The 24859-nt window shown below is 40.0% G+C and overlaps 1 non-coding gene across 1 annotated transcript; it reads right to left on the bottom strand.

Moving 5' to 3' along the window:
• Positions 1 to 2412: 2412 nt before the first annotated feature.
• LOC131238136 (small nucleolar RNA R71) lies at positions 2413 to 2519 on the bottom strand. The gene has a single exon (XR_009167549.1). It is a non-coding gene; the product is annotated as a small nucleolar RNA R71 (small nucleolar RNA).
• Between the last annotated feature and the right edge of the window lie 22340 nt (positions 2520 to 24859).

Raw genomic sequence — 24859 nt, 5'->3', positions numbered from 1 at the left:
GCCAAATCAGGAATCTGGGCCATTATTCTGCCACAATTCCGAGCCGACGCAAGTTGGTTTTCAAGTGTTGCTGCACCAAAATAGGGACATGCGTTCCTGGCTGCGGAAGAACTGTTTCCGCAACCTATTTCTGGTGGGACTCCACAGCAGCTCTGGAGGAGTTTTTCATCTTTAAAAAGGAAGGAAAACGGAGAGAGAGGGGAGGAGGAAAACGTGGAAGCAGGGAGCAAGAGTTTTTGGGGAGCTTAAAGGTGAAGCAGCAGGAGGGACTTGGCTGGACGATTGCAGGAGAGAGAGTGAGGCAGCGTGTGAAGAAGGACGTGGAGCTGGTTTTTGTTCCTTCCCTCTTGTTCTTTTCTTTCTTCTTTTTTCTATTATCACTTGTTTTGAGTTTCAGCCATTCATGTGTGGCTAAACCTCTTAGCTGGGGCTAAGAGGTGAAGCCTGTAGCGAGATGGGAGAGTTTATTCTATGCATTTAATTTAAAATTTCTGAACTTAATTTGATTTTTAAGTTGATAATTCAAGGAATATTTTCTCAGTATTTAATGGTCTGTTGTGACTGAAATTACAATGGATTTGCAATGACTTTGGATATTTCTTTTTCTCTTTTAATGTTTATGACGTCAGGAGGCCCTGTTGTTCACCATCGTCTCCTGGGCATGGTTGGATGATAGTATCCATTCCTAACCTTCATGGCATGTTGATTGGTTGGTAATTAGTTTAATTCCTTTGTTAACTTTGTCTCCTGGGCATGGTGTGGTAATGGAATCCATTCTAATTCATATACCTTTCATCTCTTTAAAATTATATCAGAATAAGTTCAGTTAATTTTCATGATTTTTGAAGCAGGCATAAGATCTCCCTAATCTCTACAAGTGGATCCTCTGAATCCCTAGTTTCCTTCCTCTGAATTCCTTAAAGTTTTAGATAATTATTCCACAATTATTCCTTAAATTCTATTTGGTTTAGATCACATTTTAGCCTAGTTCTAGTTCTACTTGGTTTCAGATAACATACAGGTATCAGTCCCTGTGGATTCGACCTCGGTCTTACCGAGTTTATTACTACATCACAACCCTATACTTGGGGAGTGAACAAGTTTTTGGCGCCGTTGCCGGGGACTGACGGTTACGATTCTCTGAAATTAATTGGTTTTAGGATTAGTTTAAGATTAGGATTTTACTAACCTTAATTTTTTATTTATTTTTATTTGAGTTCAAAACTAACTTGTTTCTTGTTTTATAGGATCTTGACATAAGTTTCTCAATTGGTAATTCCTTCCTAATCTCTCTACTTTTTCCTATTTTTAGAATTAAGGTTTAAATTTTAGAAATTTTCTAATTCTAGTATCCTCCCTTCTGTACGAAATAGTTTATTTTTAGAAATTAGGTTATTTCTTTCCCTTTTTAGAAATTAACTTTCTATTTTTATTTTTCTAATTTTAACTCTTTTAAAATCTAATTTGTTTCCTAATTTATTTTTAGAATTTTTGTTTAGAAACTAACCTTCCTATTTTGTAGGCCTTTAAAATAGAAATTTCTAATTCGGTAAGCTCCTTCTCTACTTCCTATCCTTCAATTCTCTTTTAGTAATTTATTTTCTAGTTTAGGACTTGCCTAATTTATTTTAGAAATTTCCACTTTCTTTTAAGAATTAATTTACTGCTATTTTTCTTTTAAAGGATCGTTCTTCTCTTTTTAGAATCTAACTTATTTTGTTTTATTTTACAGGTCCTTAACTTAGGGGCTTCAATTTGGTAATTTCCTTCCAACTCTCCCTCTCTTTCTTTTTAGATTTTCTTTTCCTTTCTTAGGATTAGGCTTTAAATTTGATTAAGGGCTGCGAGTGTTTCATGCCCAAGTGGGTCCGTGACAACACTCGACGTCTCTTGACTGAAGGAGGATTGGTTGAGGGGTTGACTATCCATCGCAGGACTAGACACCACTCGAAATCCCCTGAGTTAACTGAAGTTATGGCTGAAGACCAACCTCCTCTACTTCCACCTAGGGTGGAGGATACCCAAGATGAAAATGAGGTGCAACAGGCACCCCCGCCTCGTACTTTACGAGATTATCTACAACCGGCGGGAGTGAGTATGCCCTCATGCATGATTTTTCCTGAAAACACAGGACAAATGGACATCAAGCCAGGAGTTATCCAACTCCTTCCCAAATTCCATGGACTTGAATCAGAAAGTCCATATTTACATTTGAAAGAGTTCGATGAGATTATAGCTACATTATGTTTTCCTAATGTATCTGAGGATACAATTAGGCTGAAACTCTTTCCTTTTTCCTTAAAAGAGAAAGCTAAGACGTGGTTACATTCACTGCGTCCTAGATCCATTGGCACATGGAACGACATGCAGAGGGAATTCATAAAAAAATTCTTCCCACATCATAAAACGATTACCCTCAGAAAAGCAATCATGAACTTTGCCCAAAAGGAAGATGAAACATTCTTCCAATGTTGGGAAAGGTTTAAAGATTTGGTCAGTTCATGCCCACAACACGGATTTGAAACGTGGCGCATTACAAATTTTTTCTATGATGGACTGACATCTTCCATGCGCCAAATGGTCGAGATAATGTGTAATGGAGAGTTCATTAATAAAGATGTTGACGAGGTATGGGATTACCTCGATAGTCTCGCTGAAAAAACACAATCATGGGACTATTACCCAATGGCGAACACCACGTCTAGGCCGACTCAATTAAAGGAGAAAGGTGGATTATATCTCTTGAAAGAAGAGGATGATCTCAAGTGTAAAGTGACTACGCTCATAAGGAAAGTTGAGGCCATGGAAGGAAAGAAGGATAAGGTTAATGAAATTGTTTGCGGCATCTATGATTGCAACATTCATACAACTGAAAATTGTCCTACAATACCCGCCTTTCGAGGAGTGTTGAATGAACAAGCCAATGCCGTAAACAACTATCAAAGACCTTTTACTGGACCTAACTCCAATACATACAATCCTGGCTGGAAAAATCATCCAAACTTTAGTTGGAGGAACGGACAAACGGCTACTCCTCCAGGTTTCTTCAATCAAAATCCAAATCAAGTGAAACCTCAAGAGGAACCGATTCAAAATTCCATACAAGAGCTGGCTCAAGCAATGCGGGGAATTACAGATTTTATGCAAAAGATAGATTCTCGTATGACGGTTATAGAAAAGGGGATGCTTCCTGCACAACCTCTCCCCAATCCTAAACCGCAGTACGAGATTAATGATCCCAGCTCTTCAAATTAGATGGGGCACGCTAAATCGATCACCACTCTTAGGAGTGGAAAGATCATTGATAAAACTCTTCCGATTAGGCCCGAAAAGCCTCAAGAACCAGAAGAGGACAACAATGATGGATCCAGTGATGCCCCACAAAAATTAGAACCGGAACTTCTAGAGAAGTCAGTTGCTCCATTCCCCCAACGGTTGGTTTCACCAAAACCTCTCTCTAACTCTCAGGATATCCTAGAGGTGTTGAAACAAGTGAAAGTCAACATTCCTCTACTTGATGTCGTGAAACAGATACCTTCATATGCCAAATTCCTGAAAGACTTATGCACGACCAAAAGACGAAAAATTATTCAAAAGAAAATCTTCTTGACTGAGAAAGTGAGTGCCATCCTGAAGCAAGACGTGCCGCAGAAATTCAAGGATCCCGGTAGCCCAACCATATCATGTGTAATCGGGAACCATCGAATTGATCACGCACTTCTTGACTTAGGAGCGAGCGTAAATCTGATTCCCTACTCGGTATACAAACAGTTAGATTTGGGTGAGATAAAACCCACCCTGACCACACTACAACTTGCTGATCGCTCTGTTCGTGTACCAAGAGGGATAATTGAGGATGTGTTGGTCCAAGTTGATAGATTTTACTACCCTGTAGATTTTATCATCTTGGACACCGAATCCATCAATAACATGAGCACTCAGATTCCTGTCATTCTTGGTCGCCCATTCCTTGCCACGTCAAATGCAATTATCAATTGCAGGAATAGTGTCATGACTATGTTTTTTGAAAATTTGACATTGGAGTCAAACATTTTTTTCAATAACGGCAGCAACACAGAGGATGATGACGATTTCCACGACATTAACATGATTGACTCTTTCGTGGAAGATACGACACCTCTGACCTTATCCTCCGACCATCTAGAGACATGCCTGGCCCACTCCCATGATTTTGATGATGGCATGCTTAGGGAGATGTGCGCCATGCTTGATACTGCACCGGTACTTGAAGTTAACCGGTGGAGGCCACAATTTGAAGAATTACCACAAACCAATGTAGTGCCTCTACCGTCTAACCTCAAGCCGCCGAAGCTTGACCTAAAACCTTTGCCCTCTGATTTGAAATATGCCTATTTAGGTCAAGATGAGACATACCCGGTGGTGATCTCTGTCCACCTGGAGAAGAACAGGAGAGTACGCTTATATCTACTCACATTGAGCATAAAGGAGCCCTGGGATGGACGATAGCGGACCTCAAGGGAATCGATCCCTCGATTTGTACTCACCGCATATATCTTGAGGATAATGCAAAAACCGTTCGACAACCACAACGTAGACTAAATCCAAACATGAAGGAAGTGGTTAAGGCCGAGGTTCTTAAACTATTGGACGTGGGTATCATATACCCTATATCTGATAGTCAATGGGTGAGTCCAACTCAAGTGGTCCCTAAGAAGTCCGGAATCACCATCTTAGCCAATGCCAATAATGAACTCGTGCCAACTAGAGTCACTACTGGTTGGAGAATGTGCATTGACTACAGGAAGTTGAATACCGTCACGAGGAAAGACCACTTTCCTTTACCATTCATTGATCAAATCTTGGAAATGTTAGCTGGTCATTCCTATTACAGTTTCCTTGACGGGTATTTGGGCTGCAACCAGATAGAGATAGCCCCTGAAGACCAGGAAAAGACCACATTTACATGTCCCTACGGCACCTTTGCCTATCGAAGGATGCCATTCGGACTATGTAATGCCCCTGCCACCTTTCAGCGATGTATGCTTAGTATCTTTTCTGATATGGTAGGGCAATATCTAGAGGTCTTCATGGATGATTTCTCTGTTTACGGTCCATCTTTCAGCAAGTGCTTGGAAAGTCTTAAATGTGTGTTGAAAAGATGTGAAGAAAAGAACTTGGTACTTAATTGGGAGAAGTGTCATTTCATGGTTCAGAAGGGAATTGTCCTTGGGCATATCATCTCGTCCAAGGGAATCGAGGTAGATGAGGCAAAAATCGATCTTATCCCTAACCTACCTCCACCCAAGAACATCAGAGACGTGCGATCCTTCTTAGGACACGCAGGATTTTACAGGCGATTCATAAAGGACTTTAGTCTCCTCTCTCGTCCTTTATGTAATTTTCTTCAAAAGGATGCTCCATATGAGTGGACTGAGCAATGCCAGGAAGCTTTCACCAAGCTTAAGGGCACGTTAACCACTCCACCTATCATGCAGCCACCCGACTGGAGCCTTCCTTTTGAGCTTATGTGCGACGCTTCTGATTATGCTCTTGGGGCGGTCCTAGGCCAGAGAAAAGATAAGAGGCCCTACGTCATTCATTACGCGAGTAGGACTCTAAATCCTGCCCAAGTGAACTACTCGACTACGGAAAAGGAACTCTTAGCCGTAGTGTTCGCCTTGGATAAATTTAGGTCTTACTTGATCGGATCCAAGATCATTATCTATACAGATCATGCGGCACTGAAGTATCTTCTTTCTAAGAATGATTCTAAGCCCCGCCTGATACGATGGATCCTTCTACTCCAAGAATTCGATTTGGAAATTAAAGATAAAAAGGGAGTAGAAAACGTTGTGGCCGATCACCTTTCTCGCCTTAATACCTCTGATTCCCTTGAGACGCCCCATATCAACGACATGTTCCCTGATGAATAACTGTTCAGAGTCTCCCATTCACCTTGGTTCGCTAATATTGTTAATTATCTTGCTACAGGTGTCTTGTGGTAGGGGTCAGAAGATAAGAAGAAATTTTTCACCGAGGTGCATAATTTTTCCGGGATGATCCTTATTTATTTAAATATTGCCGGACCAAATCCTAAGGAGATGTGTACCAAATGATGAGCATCAGAGTGTCATCTCTTGTCATTCTCAAGCTGTGGTGGTCACTTTTCTGCTAAAAAGACCACGGCCAAGATTCTGCAGTGTGGCTTTTACTGGCCCACTATGTTTAGGGACACTCATGAGTTTTGCAAAGCTTGTGAGCGTTGTCAGAAATTGGGAGCATTGTCCCATCGAAATATGATGCCTTTGAATCCCATCCTATCATTGAAGCATTTGATTGCTGGGGCATCGATTTCATGGGACCATTCCCCCAATCATTTGGAAATCTGTATATTTTGGTCACTGTGGATTATGTCACTAAATGGGTCGAAGCGATTCCGTGTCGAACTAATGACCATCACACGGTCATTAAGTTCCTAAAAGAAAACATCTTTTCTCGATTCGGAACGCCTTGAGCCATCATTAGTGATGGGGGCTCACACTTTTGTAATAAACCATTTAAGAGCTTAATGAAGAAATACGGTATCTCTCATAAGGTGAGCACCCCATACCATCCACAGACAAGTGGACAAGCTGAGATTTCCAATAGGGAGATCAAACATATCCTAGAGAAAACGGTTAACCCTGATCGTAAGGATTGGTCAATCCGATTGACTGATGCCTTATGGGCATACCGTACTGCCTTTAAAACCCCTATTGGAATGTCTCCTTTTAGACTTGTCTATGGGAAAGCTTGTCACTTGTCTGTGGAGCTGGAACATAAAGTGTATTGGGCGATCAAAAATCTAAATTTCAATCTAGACAACGCTGGCTCGCTACTCAAACTTCATTTGAATGAACTTGAGGAAATCCGGAATGATGCATACGATAATTCGAGAATTTATAAGGACAAGATGAAAGCATTTCATGACCAACATATTTTGCGAAAATCATTCACGCCTGGTCAGAAGGTCCTTTTGTACAATTCTCGATTACATCTCTTTCCAGGTAAGCTTCGATCTCGTTGGACCGGCCCTTACATTGTTGTCACTGTTTTTCCGCATGGGGCCGTTGAGATAAGAGATCCCGACAATGGCAAGGAGTTTAAAGTCAATGGACATCGATTGAAACCATTTGTCGAGAAATTTGATTCAGAGGACATGTCCATGCCTCTGACTGATCCTGTTTACCAGGATTGATCTCCTAGTCTGATGGAGGTATAGGTAGGTTTCCTGTTTTCTTAGGACTAGGGTAGTTGCTTTATTTGTCTGGCTGAAGACGGTAAACTTAGCGCTCCTGGGAGGCAACCCAGTTCTTCATTTCATTTCATTTTTATCATTAGTTAGTTCAATGTTTGTGGGTAACATTACTGCAAACCCTCACGAGACTACAACTCGTCCACTAGGGGCAACCTAGGGGTTTAAAGGCTTGTTGCATACGCTAAATGCAATCGAGAGCACCTACGAAAGTGGTGTAGGTAGGATTTCATTTTTATTTTTTCTGTTGGTTTCTCTCTTGTGCTGACCCGCTCTTACGTAGATATCTTTGGAAAGCCTCTTGATTCCTTCGTCCAGGTACTATCTTTTCATCACTCCTCTTATAATTCCGTTGTCCCATGTGCATTGCATGCTTATTTCTTTTACATTGAGGACAATGTAGATTTTCGGTTGGGGGTGGGAGATTAGGTTTCTTAATCAGTGTTTTCTTAGTCTTGAGCAGAAATTGTGAAAATTTTTAAATTTTTCTAGAATTTCGTATGAATTCGAAGCGATTTTGACGGCCATCTTGGACTTAGAATTACAAGATAAGTGATGTTGGAATTGATGACTCTTGAATTCAACTATTTGTTAGATTTCACAGTTAAGTTAGAACTATTAATCCATGATTACAAGTTTTAAACATTGAGTGAATCATAATTTTACATGTCACATCTCGCTTACACATTAAGGATTCATTCGATATTGAATGATTAATTTGGTGATCACAAAGCTTGAAAGGAACCAACTTGAAAAATTGAAAAGATTGGGCGAATGGTTTTCACCATAGGTTTGCTCCCTACAGGTGAAGGTTTGATCCCCCAAGGTTGACATTCATAAACTTTTTGGCGACCGGTCTTTACCATAGGTTTGCTCCCTATAGATGTAGATTCAATTCTCCTCATTGGCTGTACTTTTAAACAAGTTGACATAGTGTGAAAATCATCAAAAGCTGGAAGAATGAATCAAGCTTTGGTTTATGTGTTGGTTATCATGAATTCTCTTGTGGTTGCCAATGATATCCTGAAATTAAGAAGTGAACCTTAATGATAAGCTGAGATTACACGATACACTCATGGAATTCAATATTTAGAATCGTTCTAATTAATGGATTAATATTTGAGCTTGATTATGAAGTTTACCATGAGCTTGATTTCAGGAGAAATTAATGCCAACATTCATGAATCTTAGAATTCGAGTATCTGAATTGTTTTCATAAATCTCTTGAGTTTGTAGAAATTGTCCTGTAATTCTCAATTTATTTTTCGCATACCTTGTTCGGGACTAGCAAGATGCTGGTTGGGGGTTGTGTTGAGGGTTAAATATTGCATATCAAACCCTATTATTACCTGGGTTTTCAAACATGATACTGTTTAACGGCCCGATTTAAAACGTGTTTGTGTTGCAGGGCGTGTTTACGAGCCTGGACTGAGAAAAATGTACTAAAAGCATGGATTTAGCGGTCTGAAATCACCAAGGCAAGCGACGGACCCCATGAGACCAAGATCGACGGATGTGCATGCCAGGTATTCAAGAAAATCAAGAAATTGGAGCTTAAGTGGCCCAAAAGACGTCCAAAATGCAAGATCACAGGGTTCTCGCCATCCGATCAGCTCAAAACTTTATATATGGCCTGAGGGTCATAAATTAACCGTACACATAATTTTCATCCATTGGATCGCTGTGGAAGGGGCCCAATGGACAGATCAGCCCACAATTTACTGATCTGGGACCCACCTGATCTCTAGATACTCCTCATCTTCGGTCTCAACGCCTTAAATCATGAGAAGAACAAGATGGATGGTGTGGATTTCTCATAATCATCATACAGTGTACATAGTACACTTTTTGCACTAAGACTGCATGGCAACACAGGGACGTCTTCCTCGCCAGCGCGAAAACAGAGCTCGCGGCTGGCGTTTGTGGGGCCCAGGCATTGTTCAAAAGACAGATCTGGACCGTCCATGTGAATCACAAGGGCCATATCATGCATGCCTAGGTGGAAAATTCTCAAAAGGTCCCGGAGATTCATTTTTGATCGTCCAAAAGCAAGATGGACGGTGAAGGGATCTGATACAATGGGCCATGCAGAATTTTAAGAAAACCCACCCTTCCTGACCTGTTTTTCGTCAGGAATCCAATGAACGGGGTGGATTTCTCTAAAAACTATACTGTGGGGCCCACCGATCGTCACAGCGTTCCCTGCTTACGCATGGACGCGCGTCCGTGAAAAACGGCCACGGTGGGCCGTTCTGTGATCACTATCAAGGCCGGATCAGTGATCCGGACCGTCCAGAGGATGCCAAGGGGGGTCCTGATCCCGTTCATGAAGCCAAATCAGGAATCTGGGCCATCATTCCGCCACAATTCCGAGCCGACGCAAGTCGGTTTTCAAGTGTTGCTGCACCAAAACAGGGACATGCGTTCCTGGCTGTGGAAGAACTGTTTCCGCAACCTATTTCTGGTGGGACTCCACAGCAGCTCTGGAGGAGTTTTTCATCTTTAAAAAGGAAGGAAAACGGAGAGAGAGGGGAGGAGGAAAACGTGGAAGCAGGGAGCAAGAGTTTTTGGGGAGCTTAAAGGTGAAGCAGCAGGAGGGACTTGGTTGGATGATTGCAGGAGAGAGAGTGAGGCAGCATGTGAAGAAGGACGTGGAGCTGGTTTTTGTTCCTTCTCTCTTGTTCTTTTCTTTCTTCTTTTTTCTATTATCACTTGTTTTGAGTTTAAGCCATTCATGTGTGGCTAAACCTCTTAGCTAGGGCTAAGAGGTGAAGCCTGTAGTGAGATGGGAGAGTTTATTCTATGCATTTAATTTAAAATTTCTGAACTTAATTTGATTTTTAAGTTGATAATTCAAGGAATATTTTCTCAGTATTTAATGGTCTGTTGTGACTGAAATTACAATGGATTTGCAATGGCTTTGAATATTTCTTTTTCTCTTTTAATGTTTATGACGTCAGGAGGCCCTGTTGTTCACCATCGTCTCCTGGGCATGGTTGGATGATAGTATCCATTCCTAACCTTCATGGCATGTTGATTAGTTGGTAATTAGTTTAATTCCTTTGTTAACTTTGTCTCCTGGGCATGGTGTGGTAATGGAATCCATTCTAATTCATATACCTTTCATCTCTTTAAAATTATATCAGAATAAGTTCAGTTAATTTTCATGATTTTTGAAGCAGGCATAAGATCTCTCTGATCTCTACAAGTGGATCCTCTGAATCCCTAGTTTCCTTCCTCTGAATTCCTTAAAGTTTTAGATAATTATTCCACAATTATTCCTTAAATTCTATTTAGTTTAGATCACATCTTAGCCTAGTTCTAGTTCTACTTGGTTTCAGATAACATACAGGTATCAGTCCCTGTGGATTCGACCTCGGTCTTACCGAGTTTATTGCTACATCACAACCCTATACTTGGGGAGTGAACAAGCAGAGATGTGGTTTTCTTTAAAGATCAATGTATAGAAGACATTGGTAAGCCAGAGAAGAACCAGCCTAGTTCAGGTGAACTAGAGGACATGGATCCGGTTATTGCTCCCGTGGTGCCTGATGATTGGGGAGTACAACAAGGTGCAGAGGATGAGGGAGTTCCTAAAGAAGATGGATCGGGGGAGCAGCCCTCACTTGATCCACCTATTGAGGCACAGGTGAGGAGGTTATCTAGGGATAGACAACCGTCCAAGAGGTACTCACCGCATGAATACATTATGCTCACTGATGGGGGAGAGCCAAAAGATTATTTCTAGGCCCTAGCCGACAAGCATAAGAAGGAGTGGTTGAAAGTTATGCAAGAGGAGATGAAATCCTTAGATAAGAACTACACTTATAATATGGTGAAACCGCGTAAGGGTAAGAAAGCACTGAGCAACAAGTGGGTGTTCAGAAAGAAGATTGAGCAGAAGAATTCACGGACGAGGTTCAAGGCCAGACTTGTAGTGAAAGGGTTCGGTCATAAGAAAGGTATAGACTTCAAGGAGATATTCTCACCAGTAGTCAAGATGACATCCATACAGGTATTGCTTAGGTTGGCAGCTAGCATGGATCTGGAGATAGAATAATTAGATGTTAAAACTGTCTTTCTCTATTGTGACCTGGAAGAAGAGATCTACATGCACCAACCAGAGGGGTTCGAAGTCAAGGGCAAGGTGCATATGGTGTGTAGGTTGAGGAAGAGCTTGTATGGGCTGAAACAAGCTCCACAGCAATGGTACAAGAAGTTCGACTCGTTTATGTTGAAGCATGGGTATGACAGAACGAAGTCAGACCACTGTGTGTTCACGCGCAAGTTCTCAGATAGTGATTTCTTAGTTCTGCTATTATACATTGATGACATGCTCATCATGGGAAAAGACATCAAGAAGATCGACAGGCTGAAACAGGAGTTGGGCAAGTCATTTGCTATGAAAGACTTGGGCCTAGCTAAACAGATCCTAGGAATGGAGATAACCCGTGACAGAAGCAGCAGGAATCTTTGGCTGTCACAAGAGCGATATATTGAGAAAGTCTTATAGCGTTTTAATATGAATGCAGCGAAGCCGATCAGTGCTCCACTGGATGGTCACTTCAGATTGAGCGATAGACAGTGTCCCAAGACGAAGGCAGAGGTGGATGAGACGAGAAAAATACCCTACGCATTAGCAGTAGGAAGTTTGATGTATGATATGGTGTGTACATGCCCAGACATAGCAGATGCGGTTGGTGTTGTCAGCCGATATCTTACCAATCTTAGTAAAGAGTATTAGGCAGCGGTGAAGTGGATACTGCAGTATCTAAGAGGCTCATCCAGGTTGAGCCTATGCTATGCTGACGGAAAATCTGTGTTAGAGGGCTACACAGATACGGATATGGCAGGTGACATAAACTCTAGGAAGTCTACATCGGGGTTCATGTTCACACTTGTAGGAGGAGCAGTTTCTTGGCAAAGTAAGCTAAAGAAGGTCGTGGCATTGTCGACGATAGAGGCCGAGTACATTGCAGTCACAGAGGCATATAAAGAGATGCTTTGGATAAAGAGGTTCTTATAAGAACTAAGCCTGAAGTAAGAGCAATATGTGGTCTATTGCGATAGTCAAAGTGTTATACACTTGAGCAAGAATCCAAGTCAGCACTCTAAGTTGAAGCACGTAGAGATTCGGTATCACTAGATTAGGGATACTTTGGAACAAAAGGTGTTACAGCTTGAGAAGGTCCACACAGACGATAATGGGTCGGACATGATGACCAAGGCTTTGCTCAAGGGCATGTTTGAGGTTTGTATAAATCAAGCTGGCTTGAAGAAGGTGAATTCCTCCTAAGTAAAAAATGGAGAGATTTGATGGAGATTTTCTCCTCATTGCTGGATTCGATGAAATCGAACTAGTTTTGATATCATCAATAATTGTCGAATTTTTCACCACTGGTCGCTGGACAGTTTTTTGTTTTGTTTCGATATCATCAAAGGACTTTAGATGATATCGGAGGCTGTCATCGAGAGACCTTCGATGACATCGATAATTGTAGGAATTTTTCACCCCTGGTCGCTGGATAGTTTTGGTCCTATTTTAATATCATCGAAGGACCTTAGATGATATCGAAGGCTGTCATCAAGAGACCCTTCGATATCATCGAAGAGTTATACAGATGCGATTGCAGAAACGCAAATTCTGTGAAAATTGTTTCTTATTTTAATTATACCTCTTTCTATTCTTATATAAAGGGGTGTATACGGGATTGGGGTGGATTCTAGGGTATTCTAAGGTTTCCTAAAGGTTTTCTAGGAGGGCTTAGGGCTATCAAATGTGTGTGAGAGAGAGAGAAGAGATAAAGGAAGCTTGTAGAAGGGAGGCTATGCTCGTAGTGGTGATCTACCATATCTCAGTGCTTCCACGTCCTCGTAATCGGTGAGATCTCTCTGTTTTCTTTGTTTCTCTTATTGTTTATCCGCTCCTGCGTGACTGAAGAAGGTTGTAACGTTTTACTTCACAGTGGATTGTTGATCTGGACGAGGTCTCGTGGTTTTTACCTCTTTGAGGGTTTTCCACGTAAAAATCTCTTGTGTTGTGTGGTTTATGTTTTGATTTAATTCATTGCATTATTATTTCATAATTCTGGTTTGTTTTGGGAGGCTAGATCCTGAGGCTTTGTGTAAGGCCCCCAACACTTTGTTTCAACATCGAGACCAAGGATCGAGTACCCATGTAGTGTAGGTAAGTGTGTGGGGGGAGTAGTGTAAAGAAGAAGAAGAAAAAAAAAAACTCCAAATTTCTCACCCAAAACAGCCCCTAGAGGATTTTAGGGGCATCTACTCTTTTTTTTTCTTTAACACACCCACACCCCCACACACTCACCTACACTACATGGGTACTCGATCCTAGGTCTAGTGTTAGTAAATTTGTCCATTGTCACTCAGATGTATGCGTGCCTGTATGGTCCAACTAGTTGAGCTTACATTCTATACACATGCACACGTGATAATTGGGCTTGTCATTTGGTAATCCAGCCCATTCAGCTATTGCCTCCCACTACGCTGGTAAAACAACCTTATCACGTCAACTAAGAGCCTATAATGGACAATTGACGAAAAAAATTCAACAACAATCCACATTCAACTAAAAAATATCTTAAGCGTTGGTTGCTAAGGTAGCCTGGAACATTCTCCATTCAAAGTGGGACCCACCATACCAAGGGTCTGGAACACCAAACCATGGGCCCCTTGTTATAATTGAAAACCCACCTAAGTTGATGCAGATATGGAGACCACCTCATCATGACCATCATCATCATCATCACTATCACTGTAATCGTGATTATGATATTAATGATAGGGTGAGAGAGAGAGAGAGAGAGCTTTGAAAGAAAGAAAATTAAAATATATGAAGGTCGGACACCCATACCGATATTGCATGTGGGGAAATATCTTTCATGCCTTCCCCTTTTACAAAAAGCCAATATAGTGGACCGTTTTCCAAAACCGTTCGCACCCCCATTTACTCCTAATATTCGTTTTGTCCCGACTCCGATCCTATTTCCATATTAGATGCTGGTTCCTCTCCAGTCTCTATAGAATCAGCTTATTCTACAAGTGCTGTGCGTGGGGTCCACACGTCCTGTGCACATCATCCAATCCGTCCATTAGGATCAACCAATTATAAGATTCAAAAACCTCAAAATCTGCCTAACCCAACCATCATATGGGCCACCACATGAACCTAGAGATTTTTTGTATGGTTGTCCATTATTTTCTATGGTGTGGCCCACCTAAGAATTATATATCATTAATTTTCCAGGGAATCCTATCAACACAGTGGGGACCCCATAATTCATGGGTTGGATGGCCATTTAGAACACATGGCAGGACCCAGCATAGTAAACAATAATGGCCGTCCAGAACTTCCAAATTTACGTGGGCTGATACGATGGTTGGATTCTGATTTTTGGGATGTCCAACTTTATGGTGGGGCAGCCCAGGTGGACAGATTGAATATCAGACATACACCCTGGTAGACTTATTCTACAGGGACTTGTAGAGGAACCGGCCTCTATACATTACACCTTAGCATAGTTCTACAACTATATCAAACTCTTCCCTCATTCTAATCCCCATATTAACCTCTTATCCCCATTAAAAGAACTATGGTCATAGTTCACCACCATTTTCAAAATGGCAGTGACCCATTTACTATACTGTATGCCATGCATGTGTGGCATTATAGACCATCCACTCTGTAGGCGGGCAAAAGACCACGTATCTTATTTAACCTGTTAAATTCGGATAGTTGACCATAATCTTTTTAGATTATTATTTTTTTTTTTCCATAAAAATCAATTGGATTGATGTGATTGTCTAACAAGTGAGGATTTTGGGCCATGCTTTATCTACACTGGATCTTTCTAATTTTGAACGCACCGGATTTCTGTAAATGCATGTCATGATTGTGATAGACAGGTTGCCACCATTTTGAAAATGGCGGCAAACTATCACACTAGTCTAGGCCATGGACCACACTGACCATTTTTTAATTTTTTTTAGTTGGGACAGTAAAATAATCAAAACAGCTTGTCGCGTTTGTCCCATCATGCATAGTTTTATTGCCTGTTCGCATTATCTATGCAAATCACAACAGGCCCACTGGTACTCGATTGCATTAGACTGATAATTCTCTTCGTGGACCAAATGACAAGTGCCTGTAAGATATGGGGACTGTTCATCAGGTGCTCAGAGTCAACATATCCTGGCCAAGAAATCAGGATGGTCCAATCATCCACATTTCACACACGAATAGCTTGTACCAAGCATAACTTTGGGACATACCATTTTGAATGTGGGCCACACCGATGAATGGCTGAGAGACCGCATGGTGTTCAACATTGGCAGTTGTCCCATGAAGAAAATCCTCTGTCTGACCCCATCGACTGGGACTTGTGTTCCTCTAATTAAAACACCATGGGGCTGTTTGGATATACTAAGGGCGTGTTTGGCCGGACGCTGGATGTGGGATTAGGTGGGATTAGGAGGAATGGGATCGGCAATATCCTGGGATCGGCATGACGAGCCAAACAGATCCGGTGCACTTGTCCAGGATACGAGCAATCCCATGGATCTTAAGACAATCCACTGACAGTCCACTGACATCACCATCATTACCTTAACAGTGATCCAATCCCTTGGTTGAATGGATTGGACGGTAAAATCCCAGGATAAGCGGGTCGTGCCAAACAGACCCGGTGAACTTCCGAGGGATATAAGCAATCCCATGGATCATGAGACAATCCACTGACACCATCATCGTTACCTTAAAATTGATCCCATCCCACCAAATCCCATGGGATCGGTCCGGCCAAACACGCCCTAATAATCCATAGGTTCTTCACTCGAGCTTGCCCTGTGCTTAGTGTAGGCCTTGCACAACAGCCTCGAGCCTGAGTCCAACAAAAAGCACTTAGACATGGGCCCGAAAATTGTTAAAAACCCAATTTTCTACCTGAATATTCTTAATCTATCAGTTGATCGAGTATGTACACACAAAACATTTAAAATGAAAATAATAATAATAATAATAATAATAATAACAACAATAATAATAATAATAATAATTGTTTGCATTAAAGATGCATGGTTTACTTAATCGAGGATTTAATAAATTCATAATATGTACACATGAAGTTGGATCAGGCCAGGCTAAGCTACGCTAGGTTGGGCTAAAATGTCCTGAGCCCAAGACTGGCGCTAGGTTAGGCTAAAATGTCTTGAGCCCAAGACCGGCTTAAAAATTTGATCAAGCCATGCATGACAAGGCCAAGCTTAGCACGTGGGCTAAGATAATAGGTACAAGCCTAGTCCAAAGATTAGCCAGGCTTGGCAGGCTTCCCAACCCATTACTACCCTTACCCACAACCAGTGATGAGAAATATGCTAATTAAAATTAAATAATCAAAATAATTGGCTCTCATAGACTAAACATATAAGAAATATTCAACTCAAAATACACCATCCAAATAGTAGACCCCAATTTACATGGACCATAAATCAATATAAAATAGTCAAATCATATTTTAATTGTCAACTTCATGGATGACTAACAGACAATACTTTATATATTTAATTTCAATTCTAGAATAGTACTTTTTTATTTTTTCAAACAGAGTTCACTATTATTTCATATTCATATTTGTTTGTCAAACGGGGTAAGTATATCTCTCTCCTCTCAATTATAACAATAAATAAATAAATAAATTATTGTATTGAAACAAATCCTGTGAGATAGCTGAAAAGGACTTGCAAAAAAAATGTATTTGTTGTCTTACACTAGGGATGCATGGAACATTGCAATGCACGTAGAGAGAAGAAGAGAGAAACATAATAAACGGGCCCATCTAAATTAGGGGTGGCAATGGGCGGGTTAGGACATTAGCTGGCCTTACTCCAGCCCTTGTCGTCGGACAAGGCCAATGGGCTGAGCAGGCAAGGCATCGTTGGTCCTAGTTCACCCTGGCCTGTACACCGGCCCTAGGTTTCAAGCCCAAGCCTTGTCTTTGGGCCCAATTTAAGAGCCCAAGACCTGCCTTTATAGGGCTAGGCTGCCAGGATGGCCCATTTATGACTCCTAGGCTACACCTAGGCCTAACCCATTTGCAACCCTAGGATACATGCATGGAATGGTTTCTTATAGTTGATGACCTATCTCTACTTTTTCCTACGCGTAGCTAGCTTGAGTTTTATATTTGCTAAGTTTTCATATTAACCTACTAACATGGGCTGATAAACTAGATATATTGAGTTTAGGTCACGTAGCAACATTGTGGCCCTGTAGACCTTTCCTGCAAGTGCTCCTTGGCACGTGTTATTGGGGTAACACGAAAATAGAAGATATGAAGTAGGCCACTTGCAAGAACCAATGGAAAGGACAAAAATGGCCTCAGTTTAGGTGAAAGCCATATTTCTTTTTTCTAGTAAAATTCCTTGTGTATTACTAGTTGTGTGGGTAAATTTGTCTAAAAGATGCTCACATTATACATAGCATAGATATAAATATTGATTTTGGTGATACGTGTAAACACCCCACCCCAGCAATGATGCGCCTAACATAGTATAACGTGAGATGACTTGTGAACTTGAAAAACACAACCTAACCAACCCAAACCACAATAAGGCCCGTGGGCCCAACTGGCCCAGGAAAAGCAAACTTGGAGTGCCAACCCTTGGCTAGGACAATCTACATCGCCCTTGGGCCATCCATAATGGATAATGGCTAATTGTGGATTTAATATAGGTGTTGATGGCTACTGGGCCACCACCTAGGCCCATTCCAACAAGCCCATAAAAAGAACAAGACTCCCAGGTTACCGTGACTAAAAATGCAAAAAAAATGTGAATGAAAGTCAATCCCATTGTCACCCGAATCTTTGCAAATCTAAACAAGTATTAGGATCTCTCCCAAGATCTATCCAAATAGTGGTAAATGAAAACCGGTGGGTGGGTGACAATTTGATTGTTGCTCCAAGGTAAAATGGTCATTTCATTCTCCTAAATGGTGAAATTACTTATTTTACCACTTATTAAAATAAATCCATGATGCCACGTGTCTCCAACCATTTGGATCATGCAATGTAGCGATGTTTGCCCTCCAAGCTGGTAAAATTTACTAAATTACTAGCCCAACATGTGTAAATAGAGGCTCACCCCCTTATTTCAAATAAGCGAGAGGGGAAGAAAAAACTTGAGTCCACACACTTGGTTTTTAAGAGAGATACTCATAAAGTAAAGTGATTAGAGATTAATCAGTGAGAGAGTAAGAGTGCAGCCTAGAGTGTTCCCCATCCACCCAACCGTCCATCATAGTCAACACTTACATCTAAGCCATCTCTACGGTCCAATGTCAATAGAGTAGGGTTCAGATATGATGTAATTTCCTTTAAAAAATTACACTCATGTATGTAAATGAGTATGGGCGATGTGCATGAAGGAATTTATGGAACATGCCAGGTTGAAAGAAAAATAAGGCTCCCACTTCGATGCTATAGATATTTTTGCCCGAACATGTCTGTAGATTTAACCAATATGCCAAAGAATGTGAAGCAGGTTAGAAATATATATCGATAAAGCATGTGCCTGGGACCAAATTGCATCCTATTGTGAAACTTTGGCCATTTTAAGGATAGGCTATTAATTTGATAGAAAAAATTTATCCTCCATCATCTAGTGGGCATAACTTTATTATTATGGTGACCGATTACTTTCCCAAATTAGTTTAAACAAAACGCATGTTGGGAACAAATCATCAAGAAATTATTGAGTTCATTGAGACTCATATAATTCATCAATTTGGAATTCCTAAATCAATTACTCTAGACTGAGGAGTTGCATTTTCATCCAATCAGGTCAGGGTGATGGCTAATTAGTATAAAATTAAGGTGATATCAGGCCAACGGTCAAGCTGAGGCTAGCAATATGGTCATCAAGAATATTTTAGGAAAAATGATTGATGGGAATCCTAAATAATGGCATGTTAAGTTGTCAGAAGCTCTTTGGTTTATCGCAATTCATTTTGAACAAGTGAGTCCATTCCAATTCGTATACAGACATGATGATGTGTTACCATTGGAAGTGATTATGCCATCATTATGGGTAGCCTATCAGACTAACTTGACATCTGCCGAGTTCACAGAGGCTATGTTAATTGAACTCGAGAACTTAGACAAAATTCAGCTAAGGGTTTTAAATTCTATCACAACGAACAAGGCCAGAGTCGTTCGAGCGTACAACAAAAAAGTGAAGAAATAAAAAAGTTTTCGGTGAAGGCGATATGGTTTGGAAAGTGATATTACTTCTGGGGAGTAAGGATACTTAATTTCGTAAGTGATTGCATATATGACATGGACCATATATAGTGATAAAAATTCTCCATGGAGGACCTTATATCCTTCGTGATATCGATGGAAAAATAGTGAAAATCCAATAAATAGTCGTTTTAAAAATCATACCGTCTCAGTCTGTGGGAGATATAGAAATATTAGGGCAAATGATGGTTACAAGAATCACAAAGGATGTGCAAAGACTAAAATCAATCGAATGACAGAAGTAAACAAAACTATAAATATTATATTATAAGGCCAAAAATAAGTAAAATGTGGTTGATGTGCTGATTACATATTTATTTATAAAATAAAGAAAAGAAAAATAAGGGCTCGATTTGAGCGTAAATTAGGCATCAACAACCTTCATCTCATCAAATTCATTGGCAGCATGTTCTCTGATGAGTTCATTTATTTGCCTTTGAGCCTTTTAGAACTCTCTGTTTTCCAGAACTCACTTGAGAAAGCGTAGGATTTGGTTGATGCGGCAGTCAATCATGTTGGCTTTGTGCTCAACTTCTCTCTTCTATTTGCTACTCGCACACCACCAAGCCTAATAGATATTGATTTTTGAATTGATGAAGTTCAAAAGAGTCTAAGAGTAGTGCGGGCACCGTCCAAAGAAGATTCACTTAGTATCTTGGAAATCATCATTGATTTCTCTATGCTAAACTTGTAAAATTCTCATCATCACTTTGTTGAAATGATGTTGCCGAGTTTAGTGCATGTAGTTGTACCAAGCTTAATCATATTGATTAGAGAATGTTTATTTCCCTATGGATGACAATGCACTCGTCTGCATGAGCTTTAAGCATTTCCAAGTCTTTTTCAGCAACGAAATATGCGTCGTTGAAGCTTTGAAGTTTAGTCAAAGCATCCAGAACTTCAATCAAGGGAACACCATATCTAGTAGTCGATTGAAAGTCAAAACGAATTGATATCTGTCATATTGAAGGGTAGAGTGAGCGAAAGCTTCAATATCCATGGGAGGGATTTCCCTCGAGAACCTTTGAGCTTGATCGATAGTAGGAATGGGTATAACAGCCATTGGAAGAAGAATGAGTTCTTCAATGTGGGAAGGGAGGAAATTTGAATACGTAGGGTAAAAAGCACCAAATAGTCCTTTATATAGACGCTCTAAATAAAGAATCATGCCTAAAGACAAGGCGTCATGATGGTTGAAGTGTCCCATTAATTGCATGAAATGTTCCCTAGGAAGAGGGAATGAACGAGCGCATAAGTTCTCATGAATGTGTCATATCATTAATATAGTTATGCCAAGCAGATAAAAGCTAAGTACTTCAGATAATACAAGACATGTGAAAAGAAAATATTCTGGCCAACTGTATTAAAGATGGAGAAAATTACAAACTAATAGTAGACAAGTATAAAGCAATCAGAATTTAAAAGACGAAAAAAAAGGCAATCAATTCGTAAAGCTTCGACCACTTGTATTCTTATCGATAGAGAGCAACTCTAGTTTTAGCTTTTGAGCATGCTATTTCACCAATCAACAAAGTGTGCTCTTGCATATAAGCGCCCATATGATTGATTTTAGTCTTCTAATTATGCCTACACTCGGTCAGAGATTTTTTTTCTTCTTTTAGTAATCTCACTTTATCCTCCATGGTTAAGATTCGAGTATTTAGATCCATCAAGGTTGCGGCTGACTCCTTCAGGTTGTTGTATACAACAATAAGTTGTTCCCTAATAGTTGTGTTTTTAATCATTCCGATGGAGACGCTTGAATGCTCAGATTGAAGTCTATCGACCACAGCTACTATATCTTGATACTCGTGAATCAAGGTCAAAAATTCATAAAGTGTAAGGAGTTTGATAAAAAAAAACTCATACGATTAAGTGAGAGTTTGGTATCAATAAATGAGAAAGTTAAGTCTCTCGATTCATACTGACGCGATGATATCAGCAACACCAGAGTGAATAAGAGCTCGTAATTCCTCTTATAGCTATTGAATCTCTGATGAAGGTGTAAAGGATTCGGCCACAAGGATGTCAAACATTAAGGCCTAATCAAAGGAGGATAAGATGTCTTCTATGGGAAGAAGCTCCTTGGAGGAAGAATATAAAGAAATATCTGCTGATGGGGCTAAAGAAGCAGGAATGTCAACCACGGAAACTTCTATAGCTCGACCAGAAGAAACTTTAGCTAACCGAGATGTTTTTTTTTCCAATACTTCGGCTTCATCCAAAGGAATCATCATGTGTTCATCGACTGGGGCAAAGGCTACTTGATTGGTCGATTTTGTGGATGGAGCGAGCTGAATAGAAGAGAGGGTTGGTGGCATGATTAATTCCACAATACCTTAATCCTGATCAGGTGCGAGCAATGGAGTTATAGATTACAAAGGTTGAATGAAGTACCCCACATGATGGTATATTATTACTTCCTCTTGAGCTTGACCTTCTGTCTGATGCTCTTATCGATAAATGTCGCTCATAGTCTCTTCCAAGTTAGAAACTTCAAGTCTTTCTATAGGAAACTAAGCAACGTCTACTAAGTTATATGGAACAAACACCTTGGCTTAAGAAGCTGGCATAAAGACTAATTTTTCAGATGCCAAGAGTGTAACAACTAAATTTTAAAATTCAATGGTAGGTTCTCACTTGGTGTGGCCCACTTTAGCAACGGATCGGCCCCATTTTTTTGGCTTATGCCCTAATATGGGCAAGAAAAACTGATGGACGGTATGGATTTGTCACCTCATCACAGTGGGTCCCACCGTGCATTGAAAATATATATAATAAGTGACGTGCATCAGCACGTCACTACGCATGCAAGAAACCCCTCGATTTTCTATCCTTCATCCCTTCTTCTTCGTAAAACAGAATCGCACTATCCTAAACCCATCAACTCAAACCCTGTTTTGTAGTGGACCCCACTGCCGATCTAAATCGATCACTAGATTCACATCTCTGTAAATCCTTAGTTGTTGAAAGCTCTTGCTCAGACTCCATTATCACGACCCACCTGGTCACTTGATCCATCCCATTTTTTGCCCCATAATCAACACTAACATGAGGAAAATGATGAGCAGCTTGGATTTTCATCTTAGATGATGGTGGACCCCACCGGAACCCCACATCTAACCCATGTAGGAGACCTTCGTGTCCGCAACGCCAGTGCGACTTCCCCGTAATTTTCTCCTTCCTCTTTTCTTTCGAAAACTAACTTCAAGCTGATGCTCCATCCCAACAATTGTTTCTTATCCACGCCGCCTGAACCACGAAACCATGAACCTCCGAAACCGTGGACAAATCTCCATTAAAGTTTCAATCCCCCATCTCTTCAAGACATCCTTACGTCGAACTCCATCATCCTGAAGATGATAAATCGCCAAAAAATTATTAATCAAAAATTCACCATTAGATGAGGTATCATCTTCCTCGGCAAGACACTCACCCATTGCGCTATGTAATAGCTATATTTGAACGCGGGCCACTCATCAGGTAGGTAATCATCCCTAGTTGGAAAATTTACAAATTTTATCTCCTGTAAGTCCAAACATTGAAAGGTTATTAACTAAATTCAAAATAGTAAATTACACAAGGCATTGTCTTTTCATTATATATCATTAACTTTCTAACCTTGAATTTAGATCTTATTACTGTGAGTATAGATGTTGAATCTATTAGTTATGGTACATATGTAAATGTTAACCCTGAATTTTACTTGCATTGCCAATCGCTAATTTAAATAGTTTATATGTGTGTTTAGATAATCATGGATATGGAATCCCAAAATAACTAATGAGGCTGTTGAAATTTTTATCATGGATGTATATTTTTTTCATACATTGAATATATCAATTCAACCCTGTGAACTCTGGTATTTGAATTATATGCTTTTGAATTTTGTCGTTAATATTTCAAGTGTAATGGTGTAAATTTATGTGGTTAATTTGATAAGTCAAATTTCATAATATTCATGCACATATATTTTATTGTCTATTAGTAAGTTGTTATGAATATTGGGGAAATGAAAAATTGGGTTCAGTATATTGTTATGGATGTTTTGCCCAGGGTCATTCCTGAAAGGATCGACACGATACGGGTGCTCTACTCAGGGTCATTCCCCAAAGGATCAGTTCGAGTGTTCTACCCTGGATGATTCCCTAAAAGATATGCACAAGTGAGTGCTATGCTCTGGGCTTTTATCCTTAAAAGTTTATACCGGTGCTCTGTCAAGGTCGTACCCTAAAAGGATCAACACCGGTGCTCTGCCATGCGTCATCCCCTAAAAGGATTAGCACACACGGGTGTTTTACCGACTCTTACTCTTAATATTCCAGGAAAAACTATGTTAGAATAATTTATCCTTTATATTTATGAACAATGAATGATTACTTATGATTTTAAATCCAATACTTGCTTTATTTTGATTGATGTGTTGGGTTTATATTTGGTAACATTTGTGAAGCTTTCAACTCAGGATTAATGAGATTCTATTGAGTTGTTAACTCATTATGTTTTAACTATTTCGGGCTATAAATGTTTCGAAAATGCAGGATATACTATTAGTACTTGGAGCATTTGATGTGATTGGATGCACATGATATGTCATCCTACATAGAATTAGTTTAAATTTATTTTAGAGTAATAAATGTAATAAAGCCTTAGACTCGATTTATACTTTTCTTACTTTAAGTTAAGTTAAATAATTATGGATTGATGTAGTATCATATTGTGGAATTATTAATCTTAGTATGTGGTTTGGATTTTAAATTTTGTGGACTTTAGTGGGAGGAAATGAAATGAATATTTCCATGTATTACTTTACCTTTTTTATAGATCACGGTTCTAGAATTCGGGTCCTGGGTACCCTATTCGGGTACCCAAATTTTGGGACGTGATAGAGAGTTCTCTAGTCATTGTAACCAATACAAGAGAAAGTAAGACTGAAGAATTGTAAAATATTTACAAAAGAAAAGAAAAAAAATGTTGAAGTACTATCCACCTAAATCTGACTAAACAGCAATAGTGGTAAATAGGTTGATCGCTAGTGAAATTTTAACGAGGTTGATGACCAAAGTTAGAGCTTGATTGGAATGAGATTAAGGAGGATTATGACGATATGGCTTGAGAAATTTGTCAAAAGAAAGATTATGATCATTTAATCTTTATTTTTCTTTCTGTCATTTACTAAAGGCCTTATTGAAGTGAGCATCTTTATGCCTCTTACACTCCTTTTCCATCTTTCGGGAATACTTTGAAGGTTGAATGCCCGGGTAGA

Source organism: Magnolia sinica, chromosome 2 (genome assembly GCF_029962835.1).
Source record: "Magnolia sinica isolate HGM2019 chromosome 2, MsV1, whole genome shotgun sequence".
Taxonomy (NCBI): Eukaryota; Viridiplantae; Streptophyta; class Magnoliopsida; order Magnoliales; family Magnoliaceae; genus Magnolia; species Magnolia sinica.
Note: the sequence above shows the minus strand (reverse complement) of the source record. Positions and strands in the feature narration are given on the sequence as shown.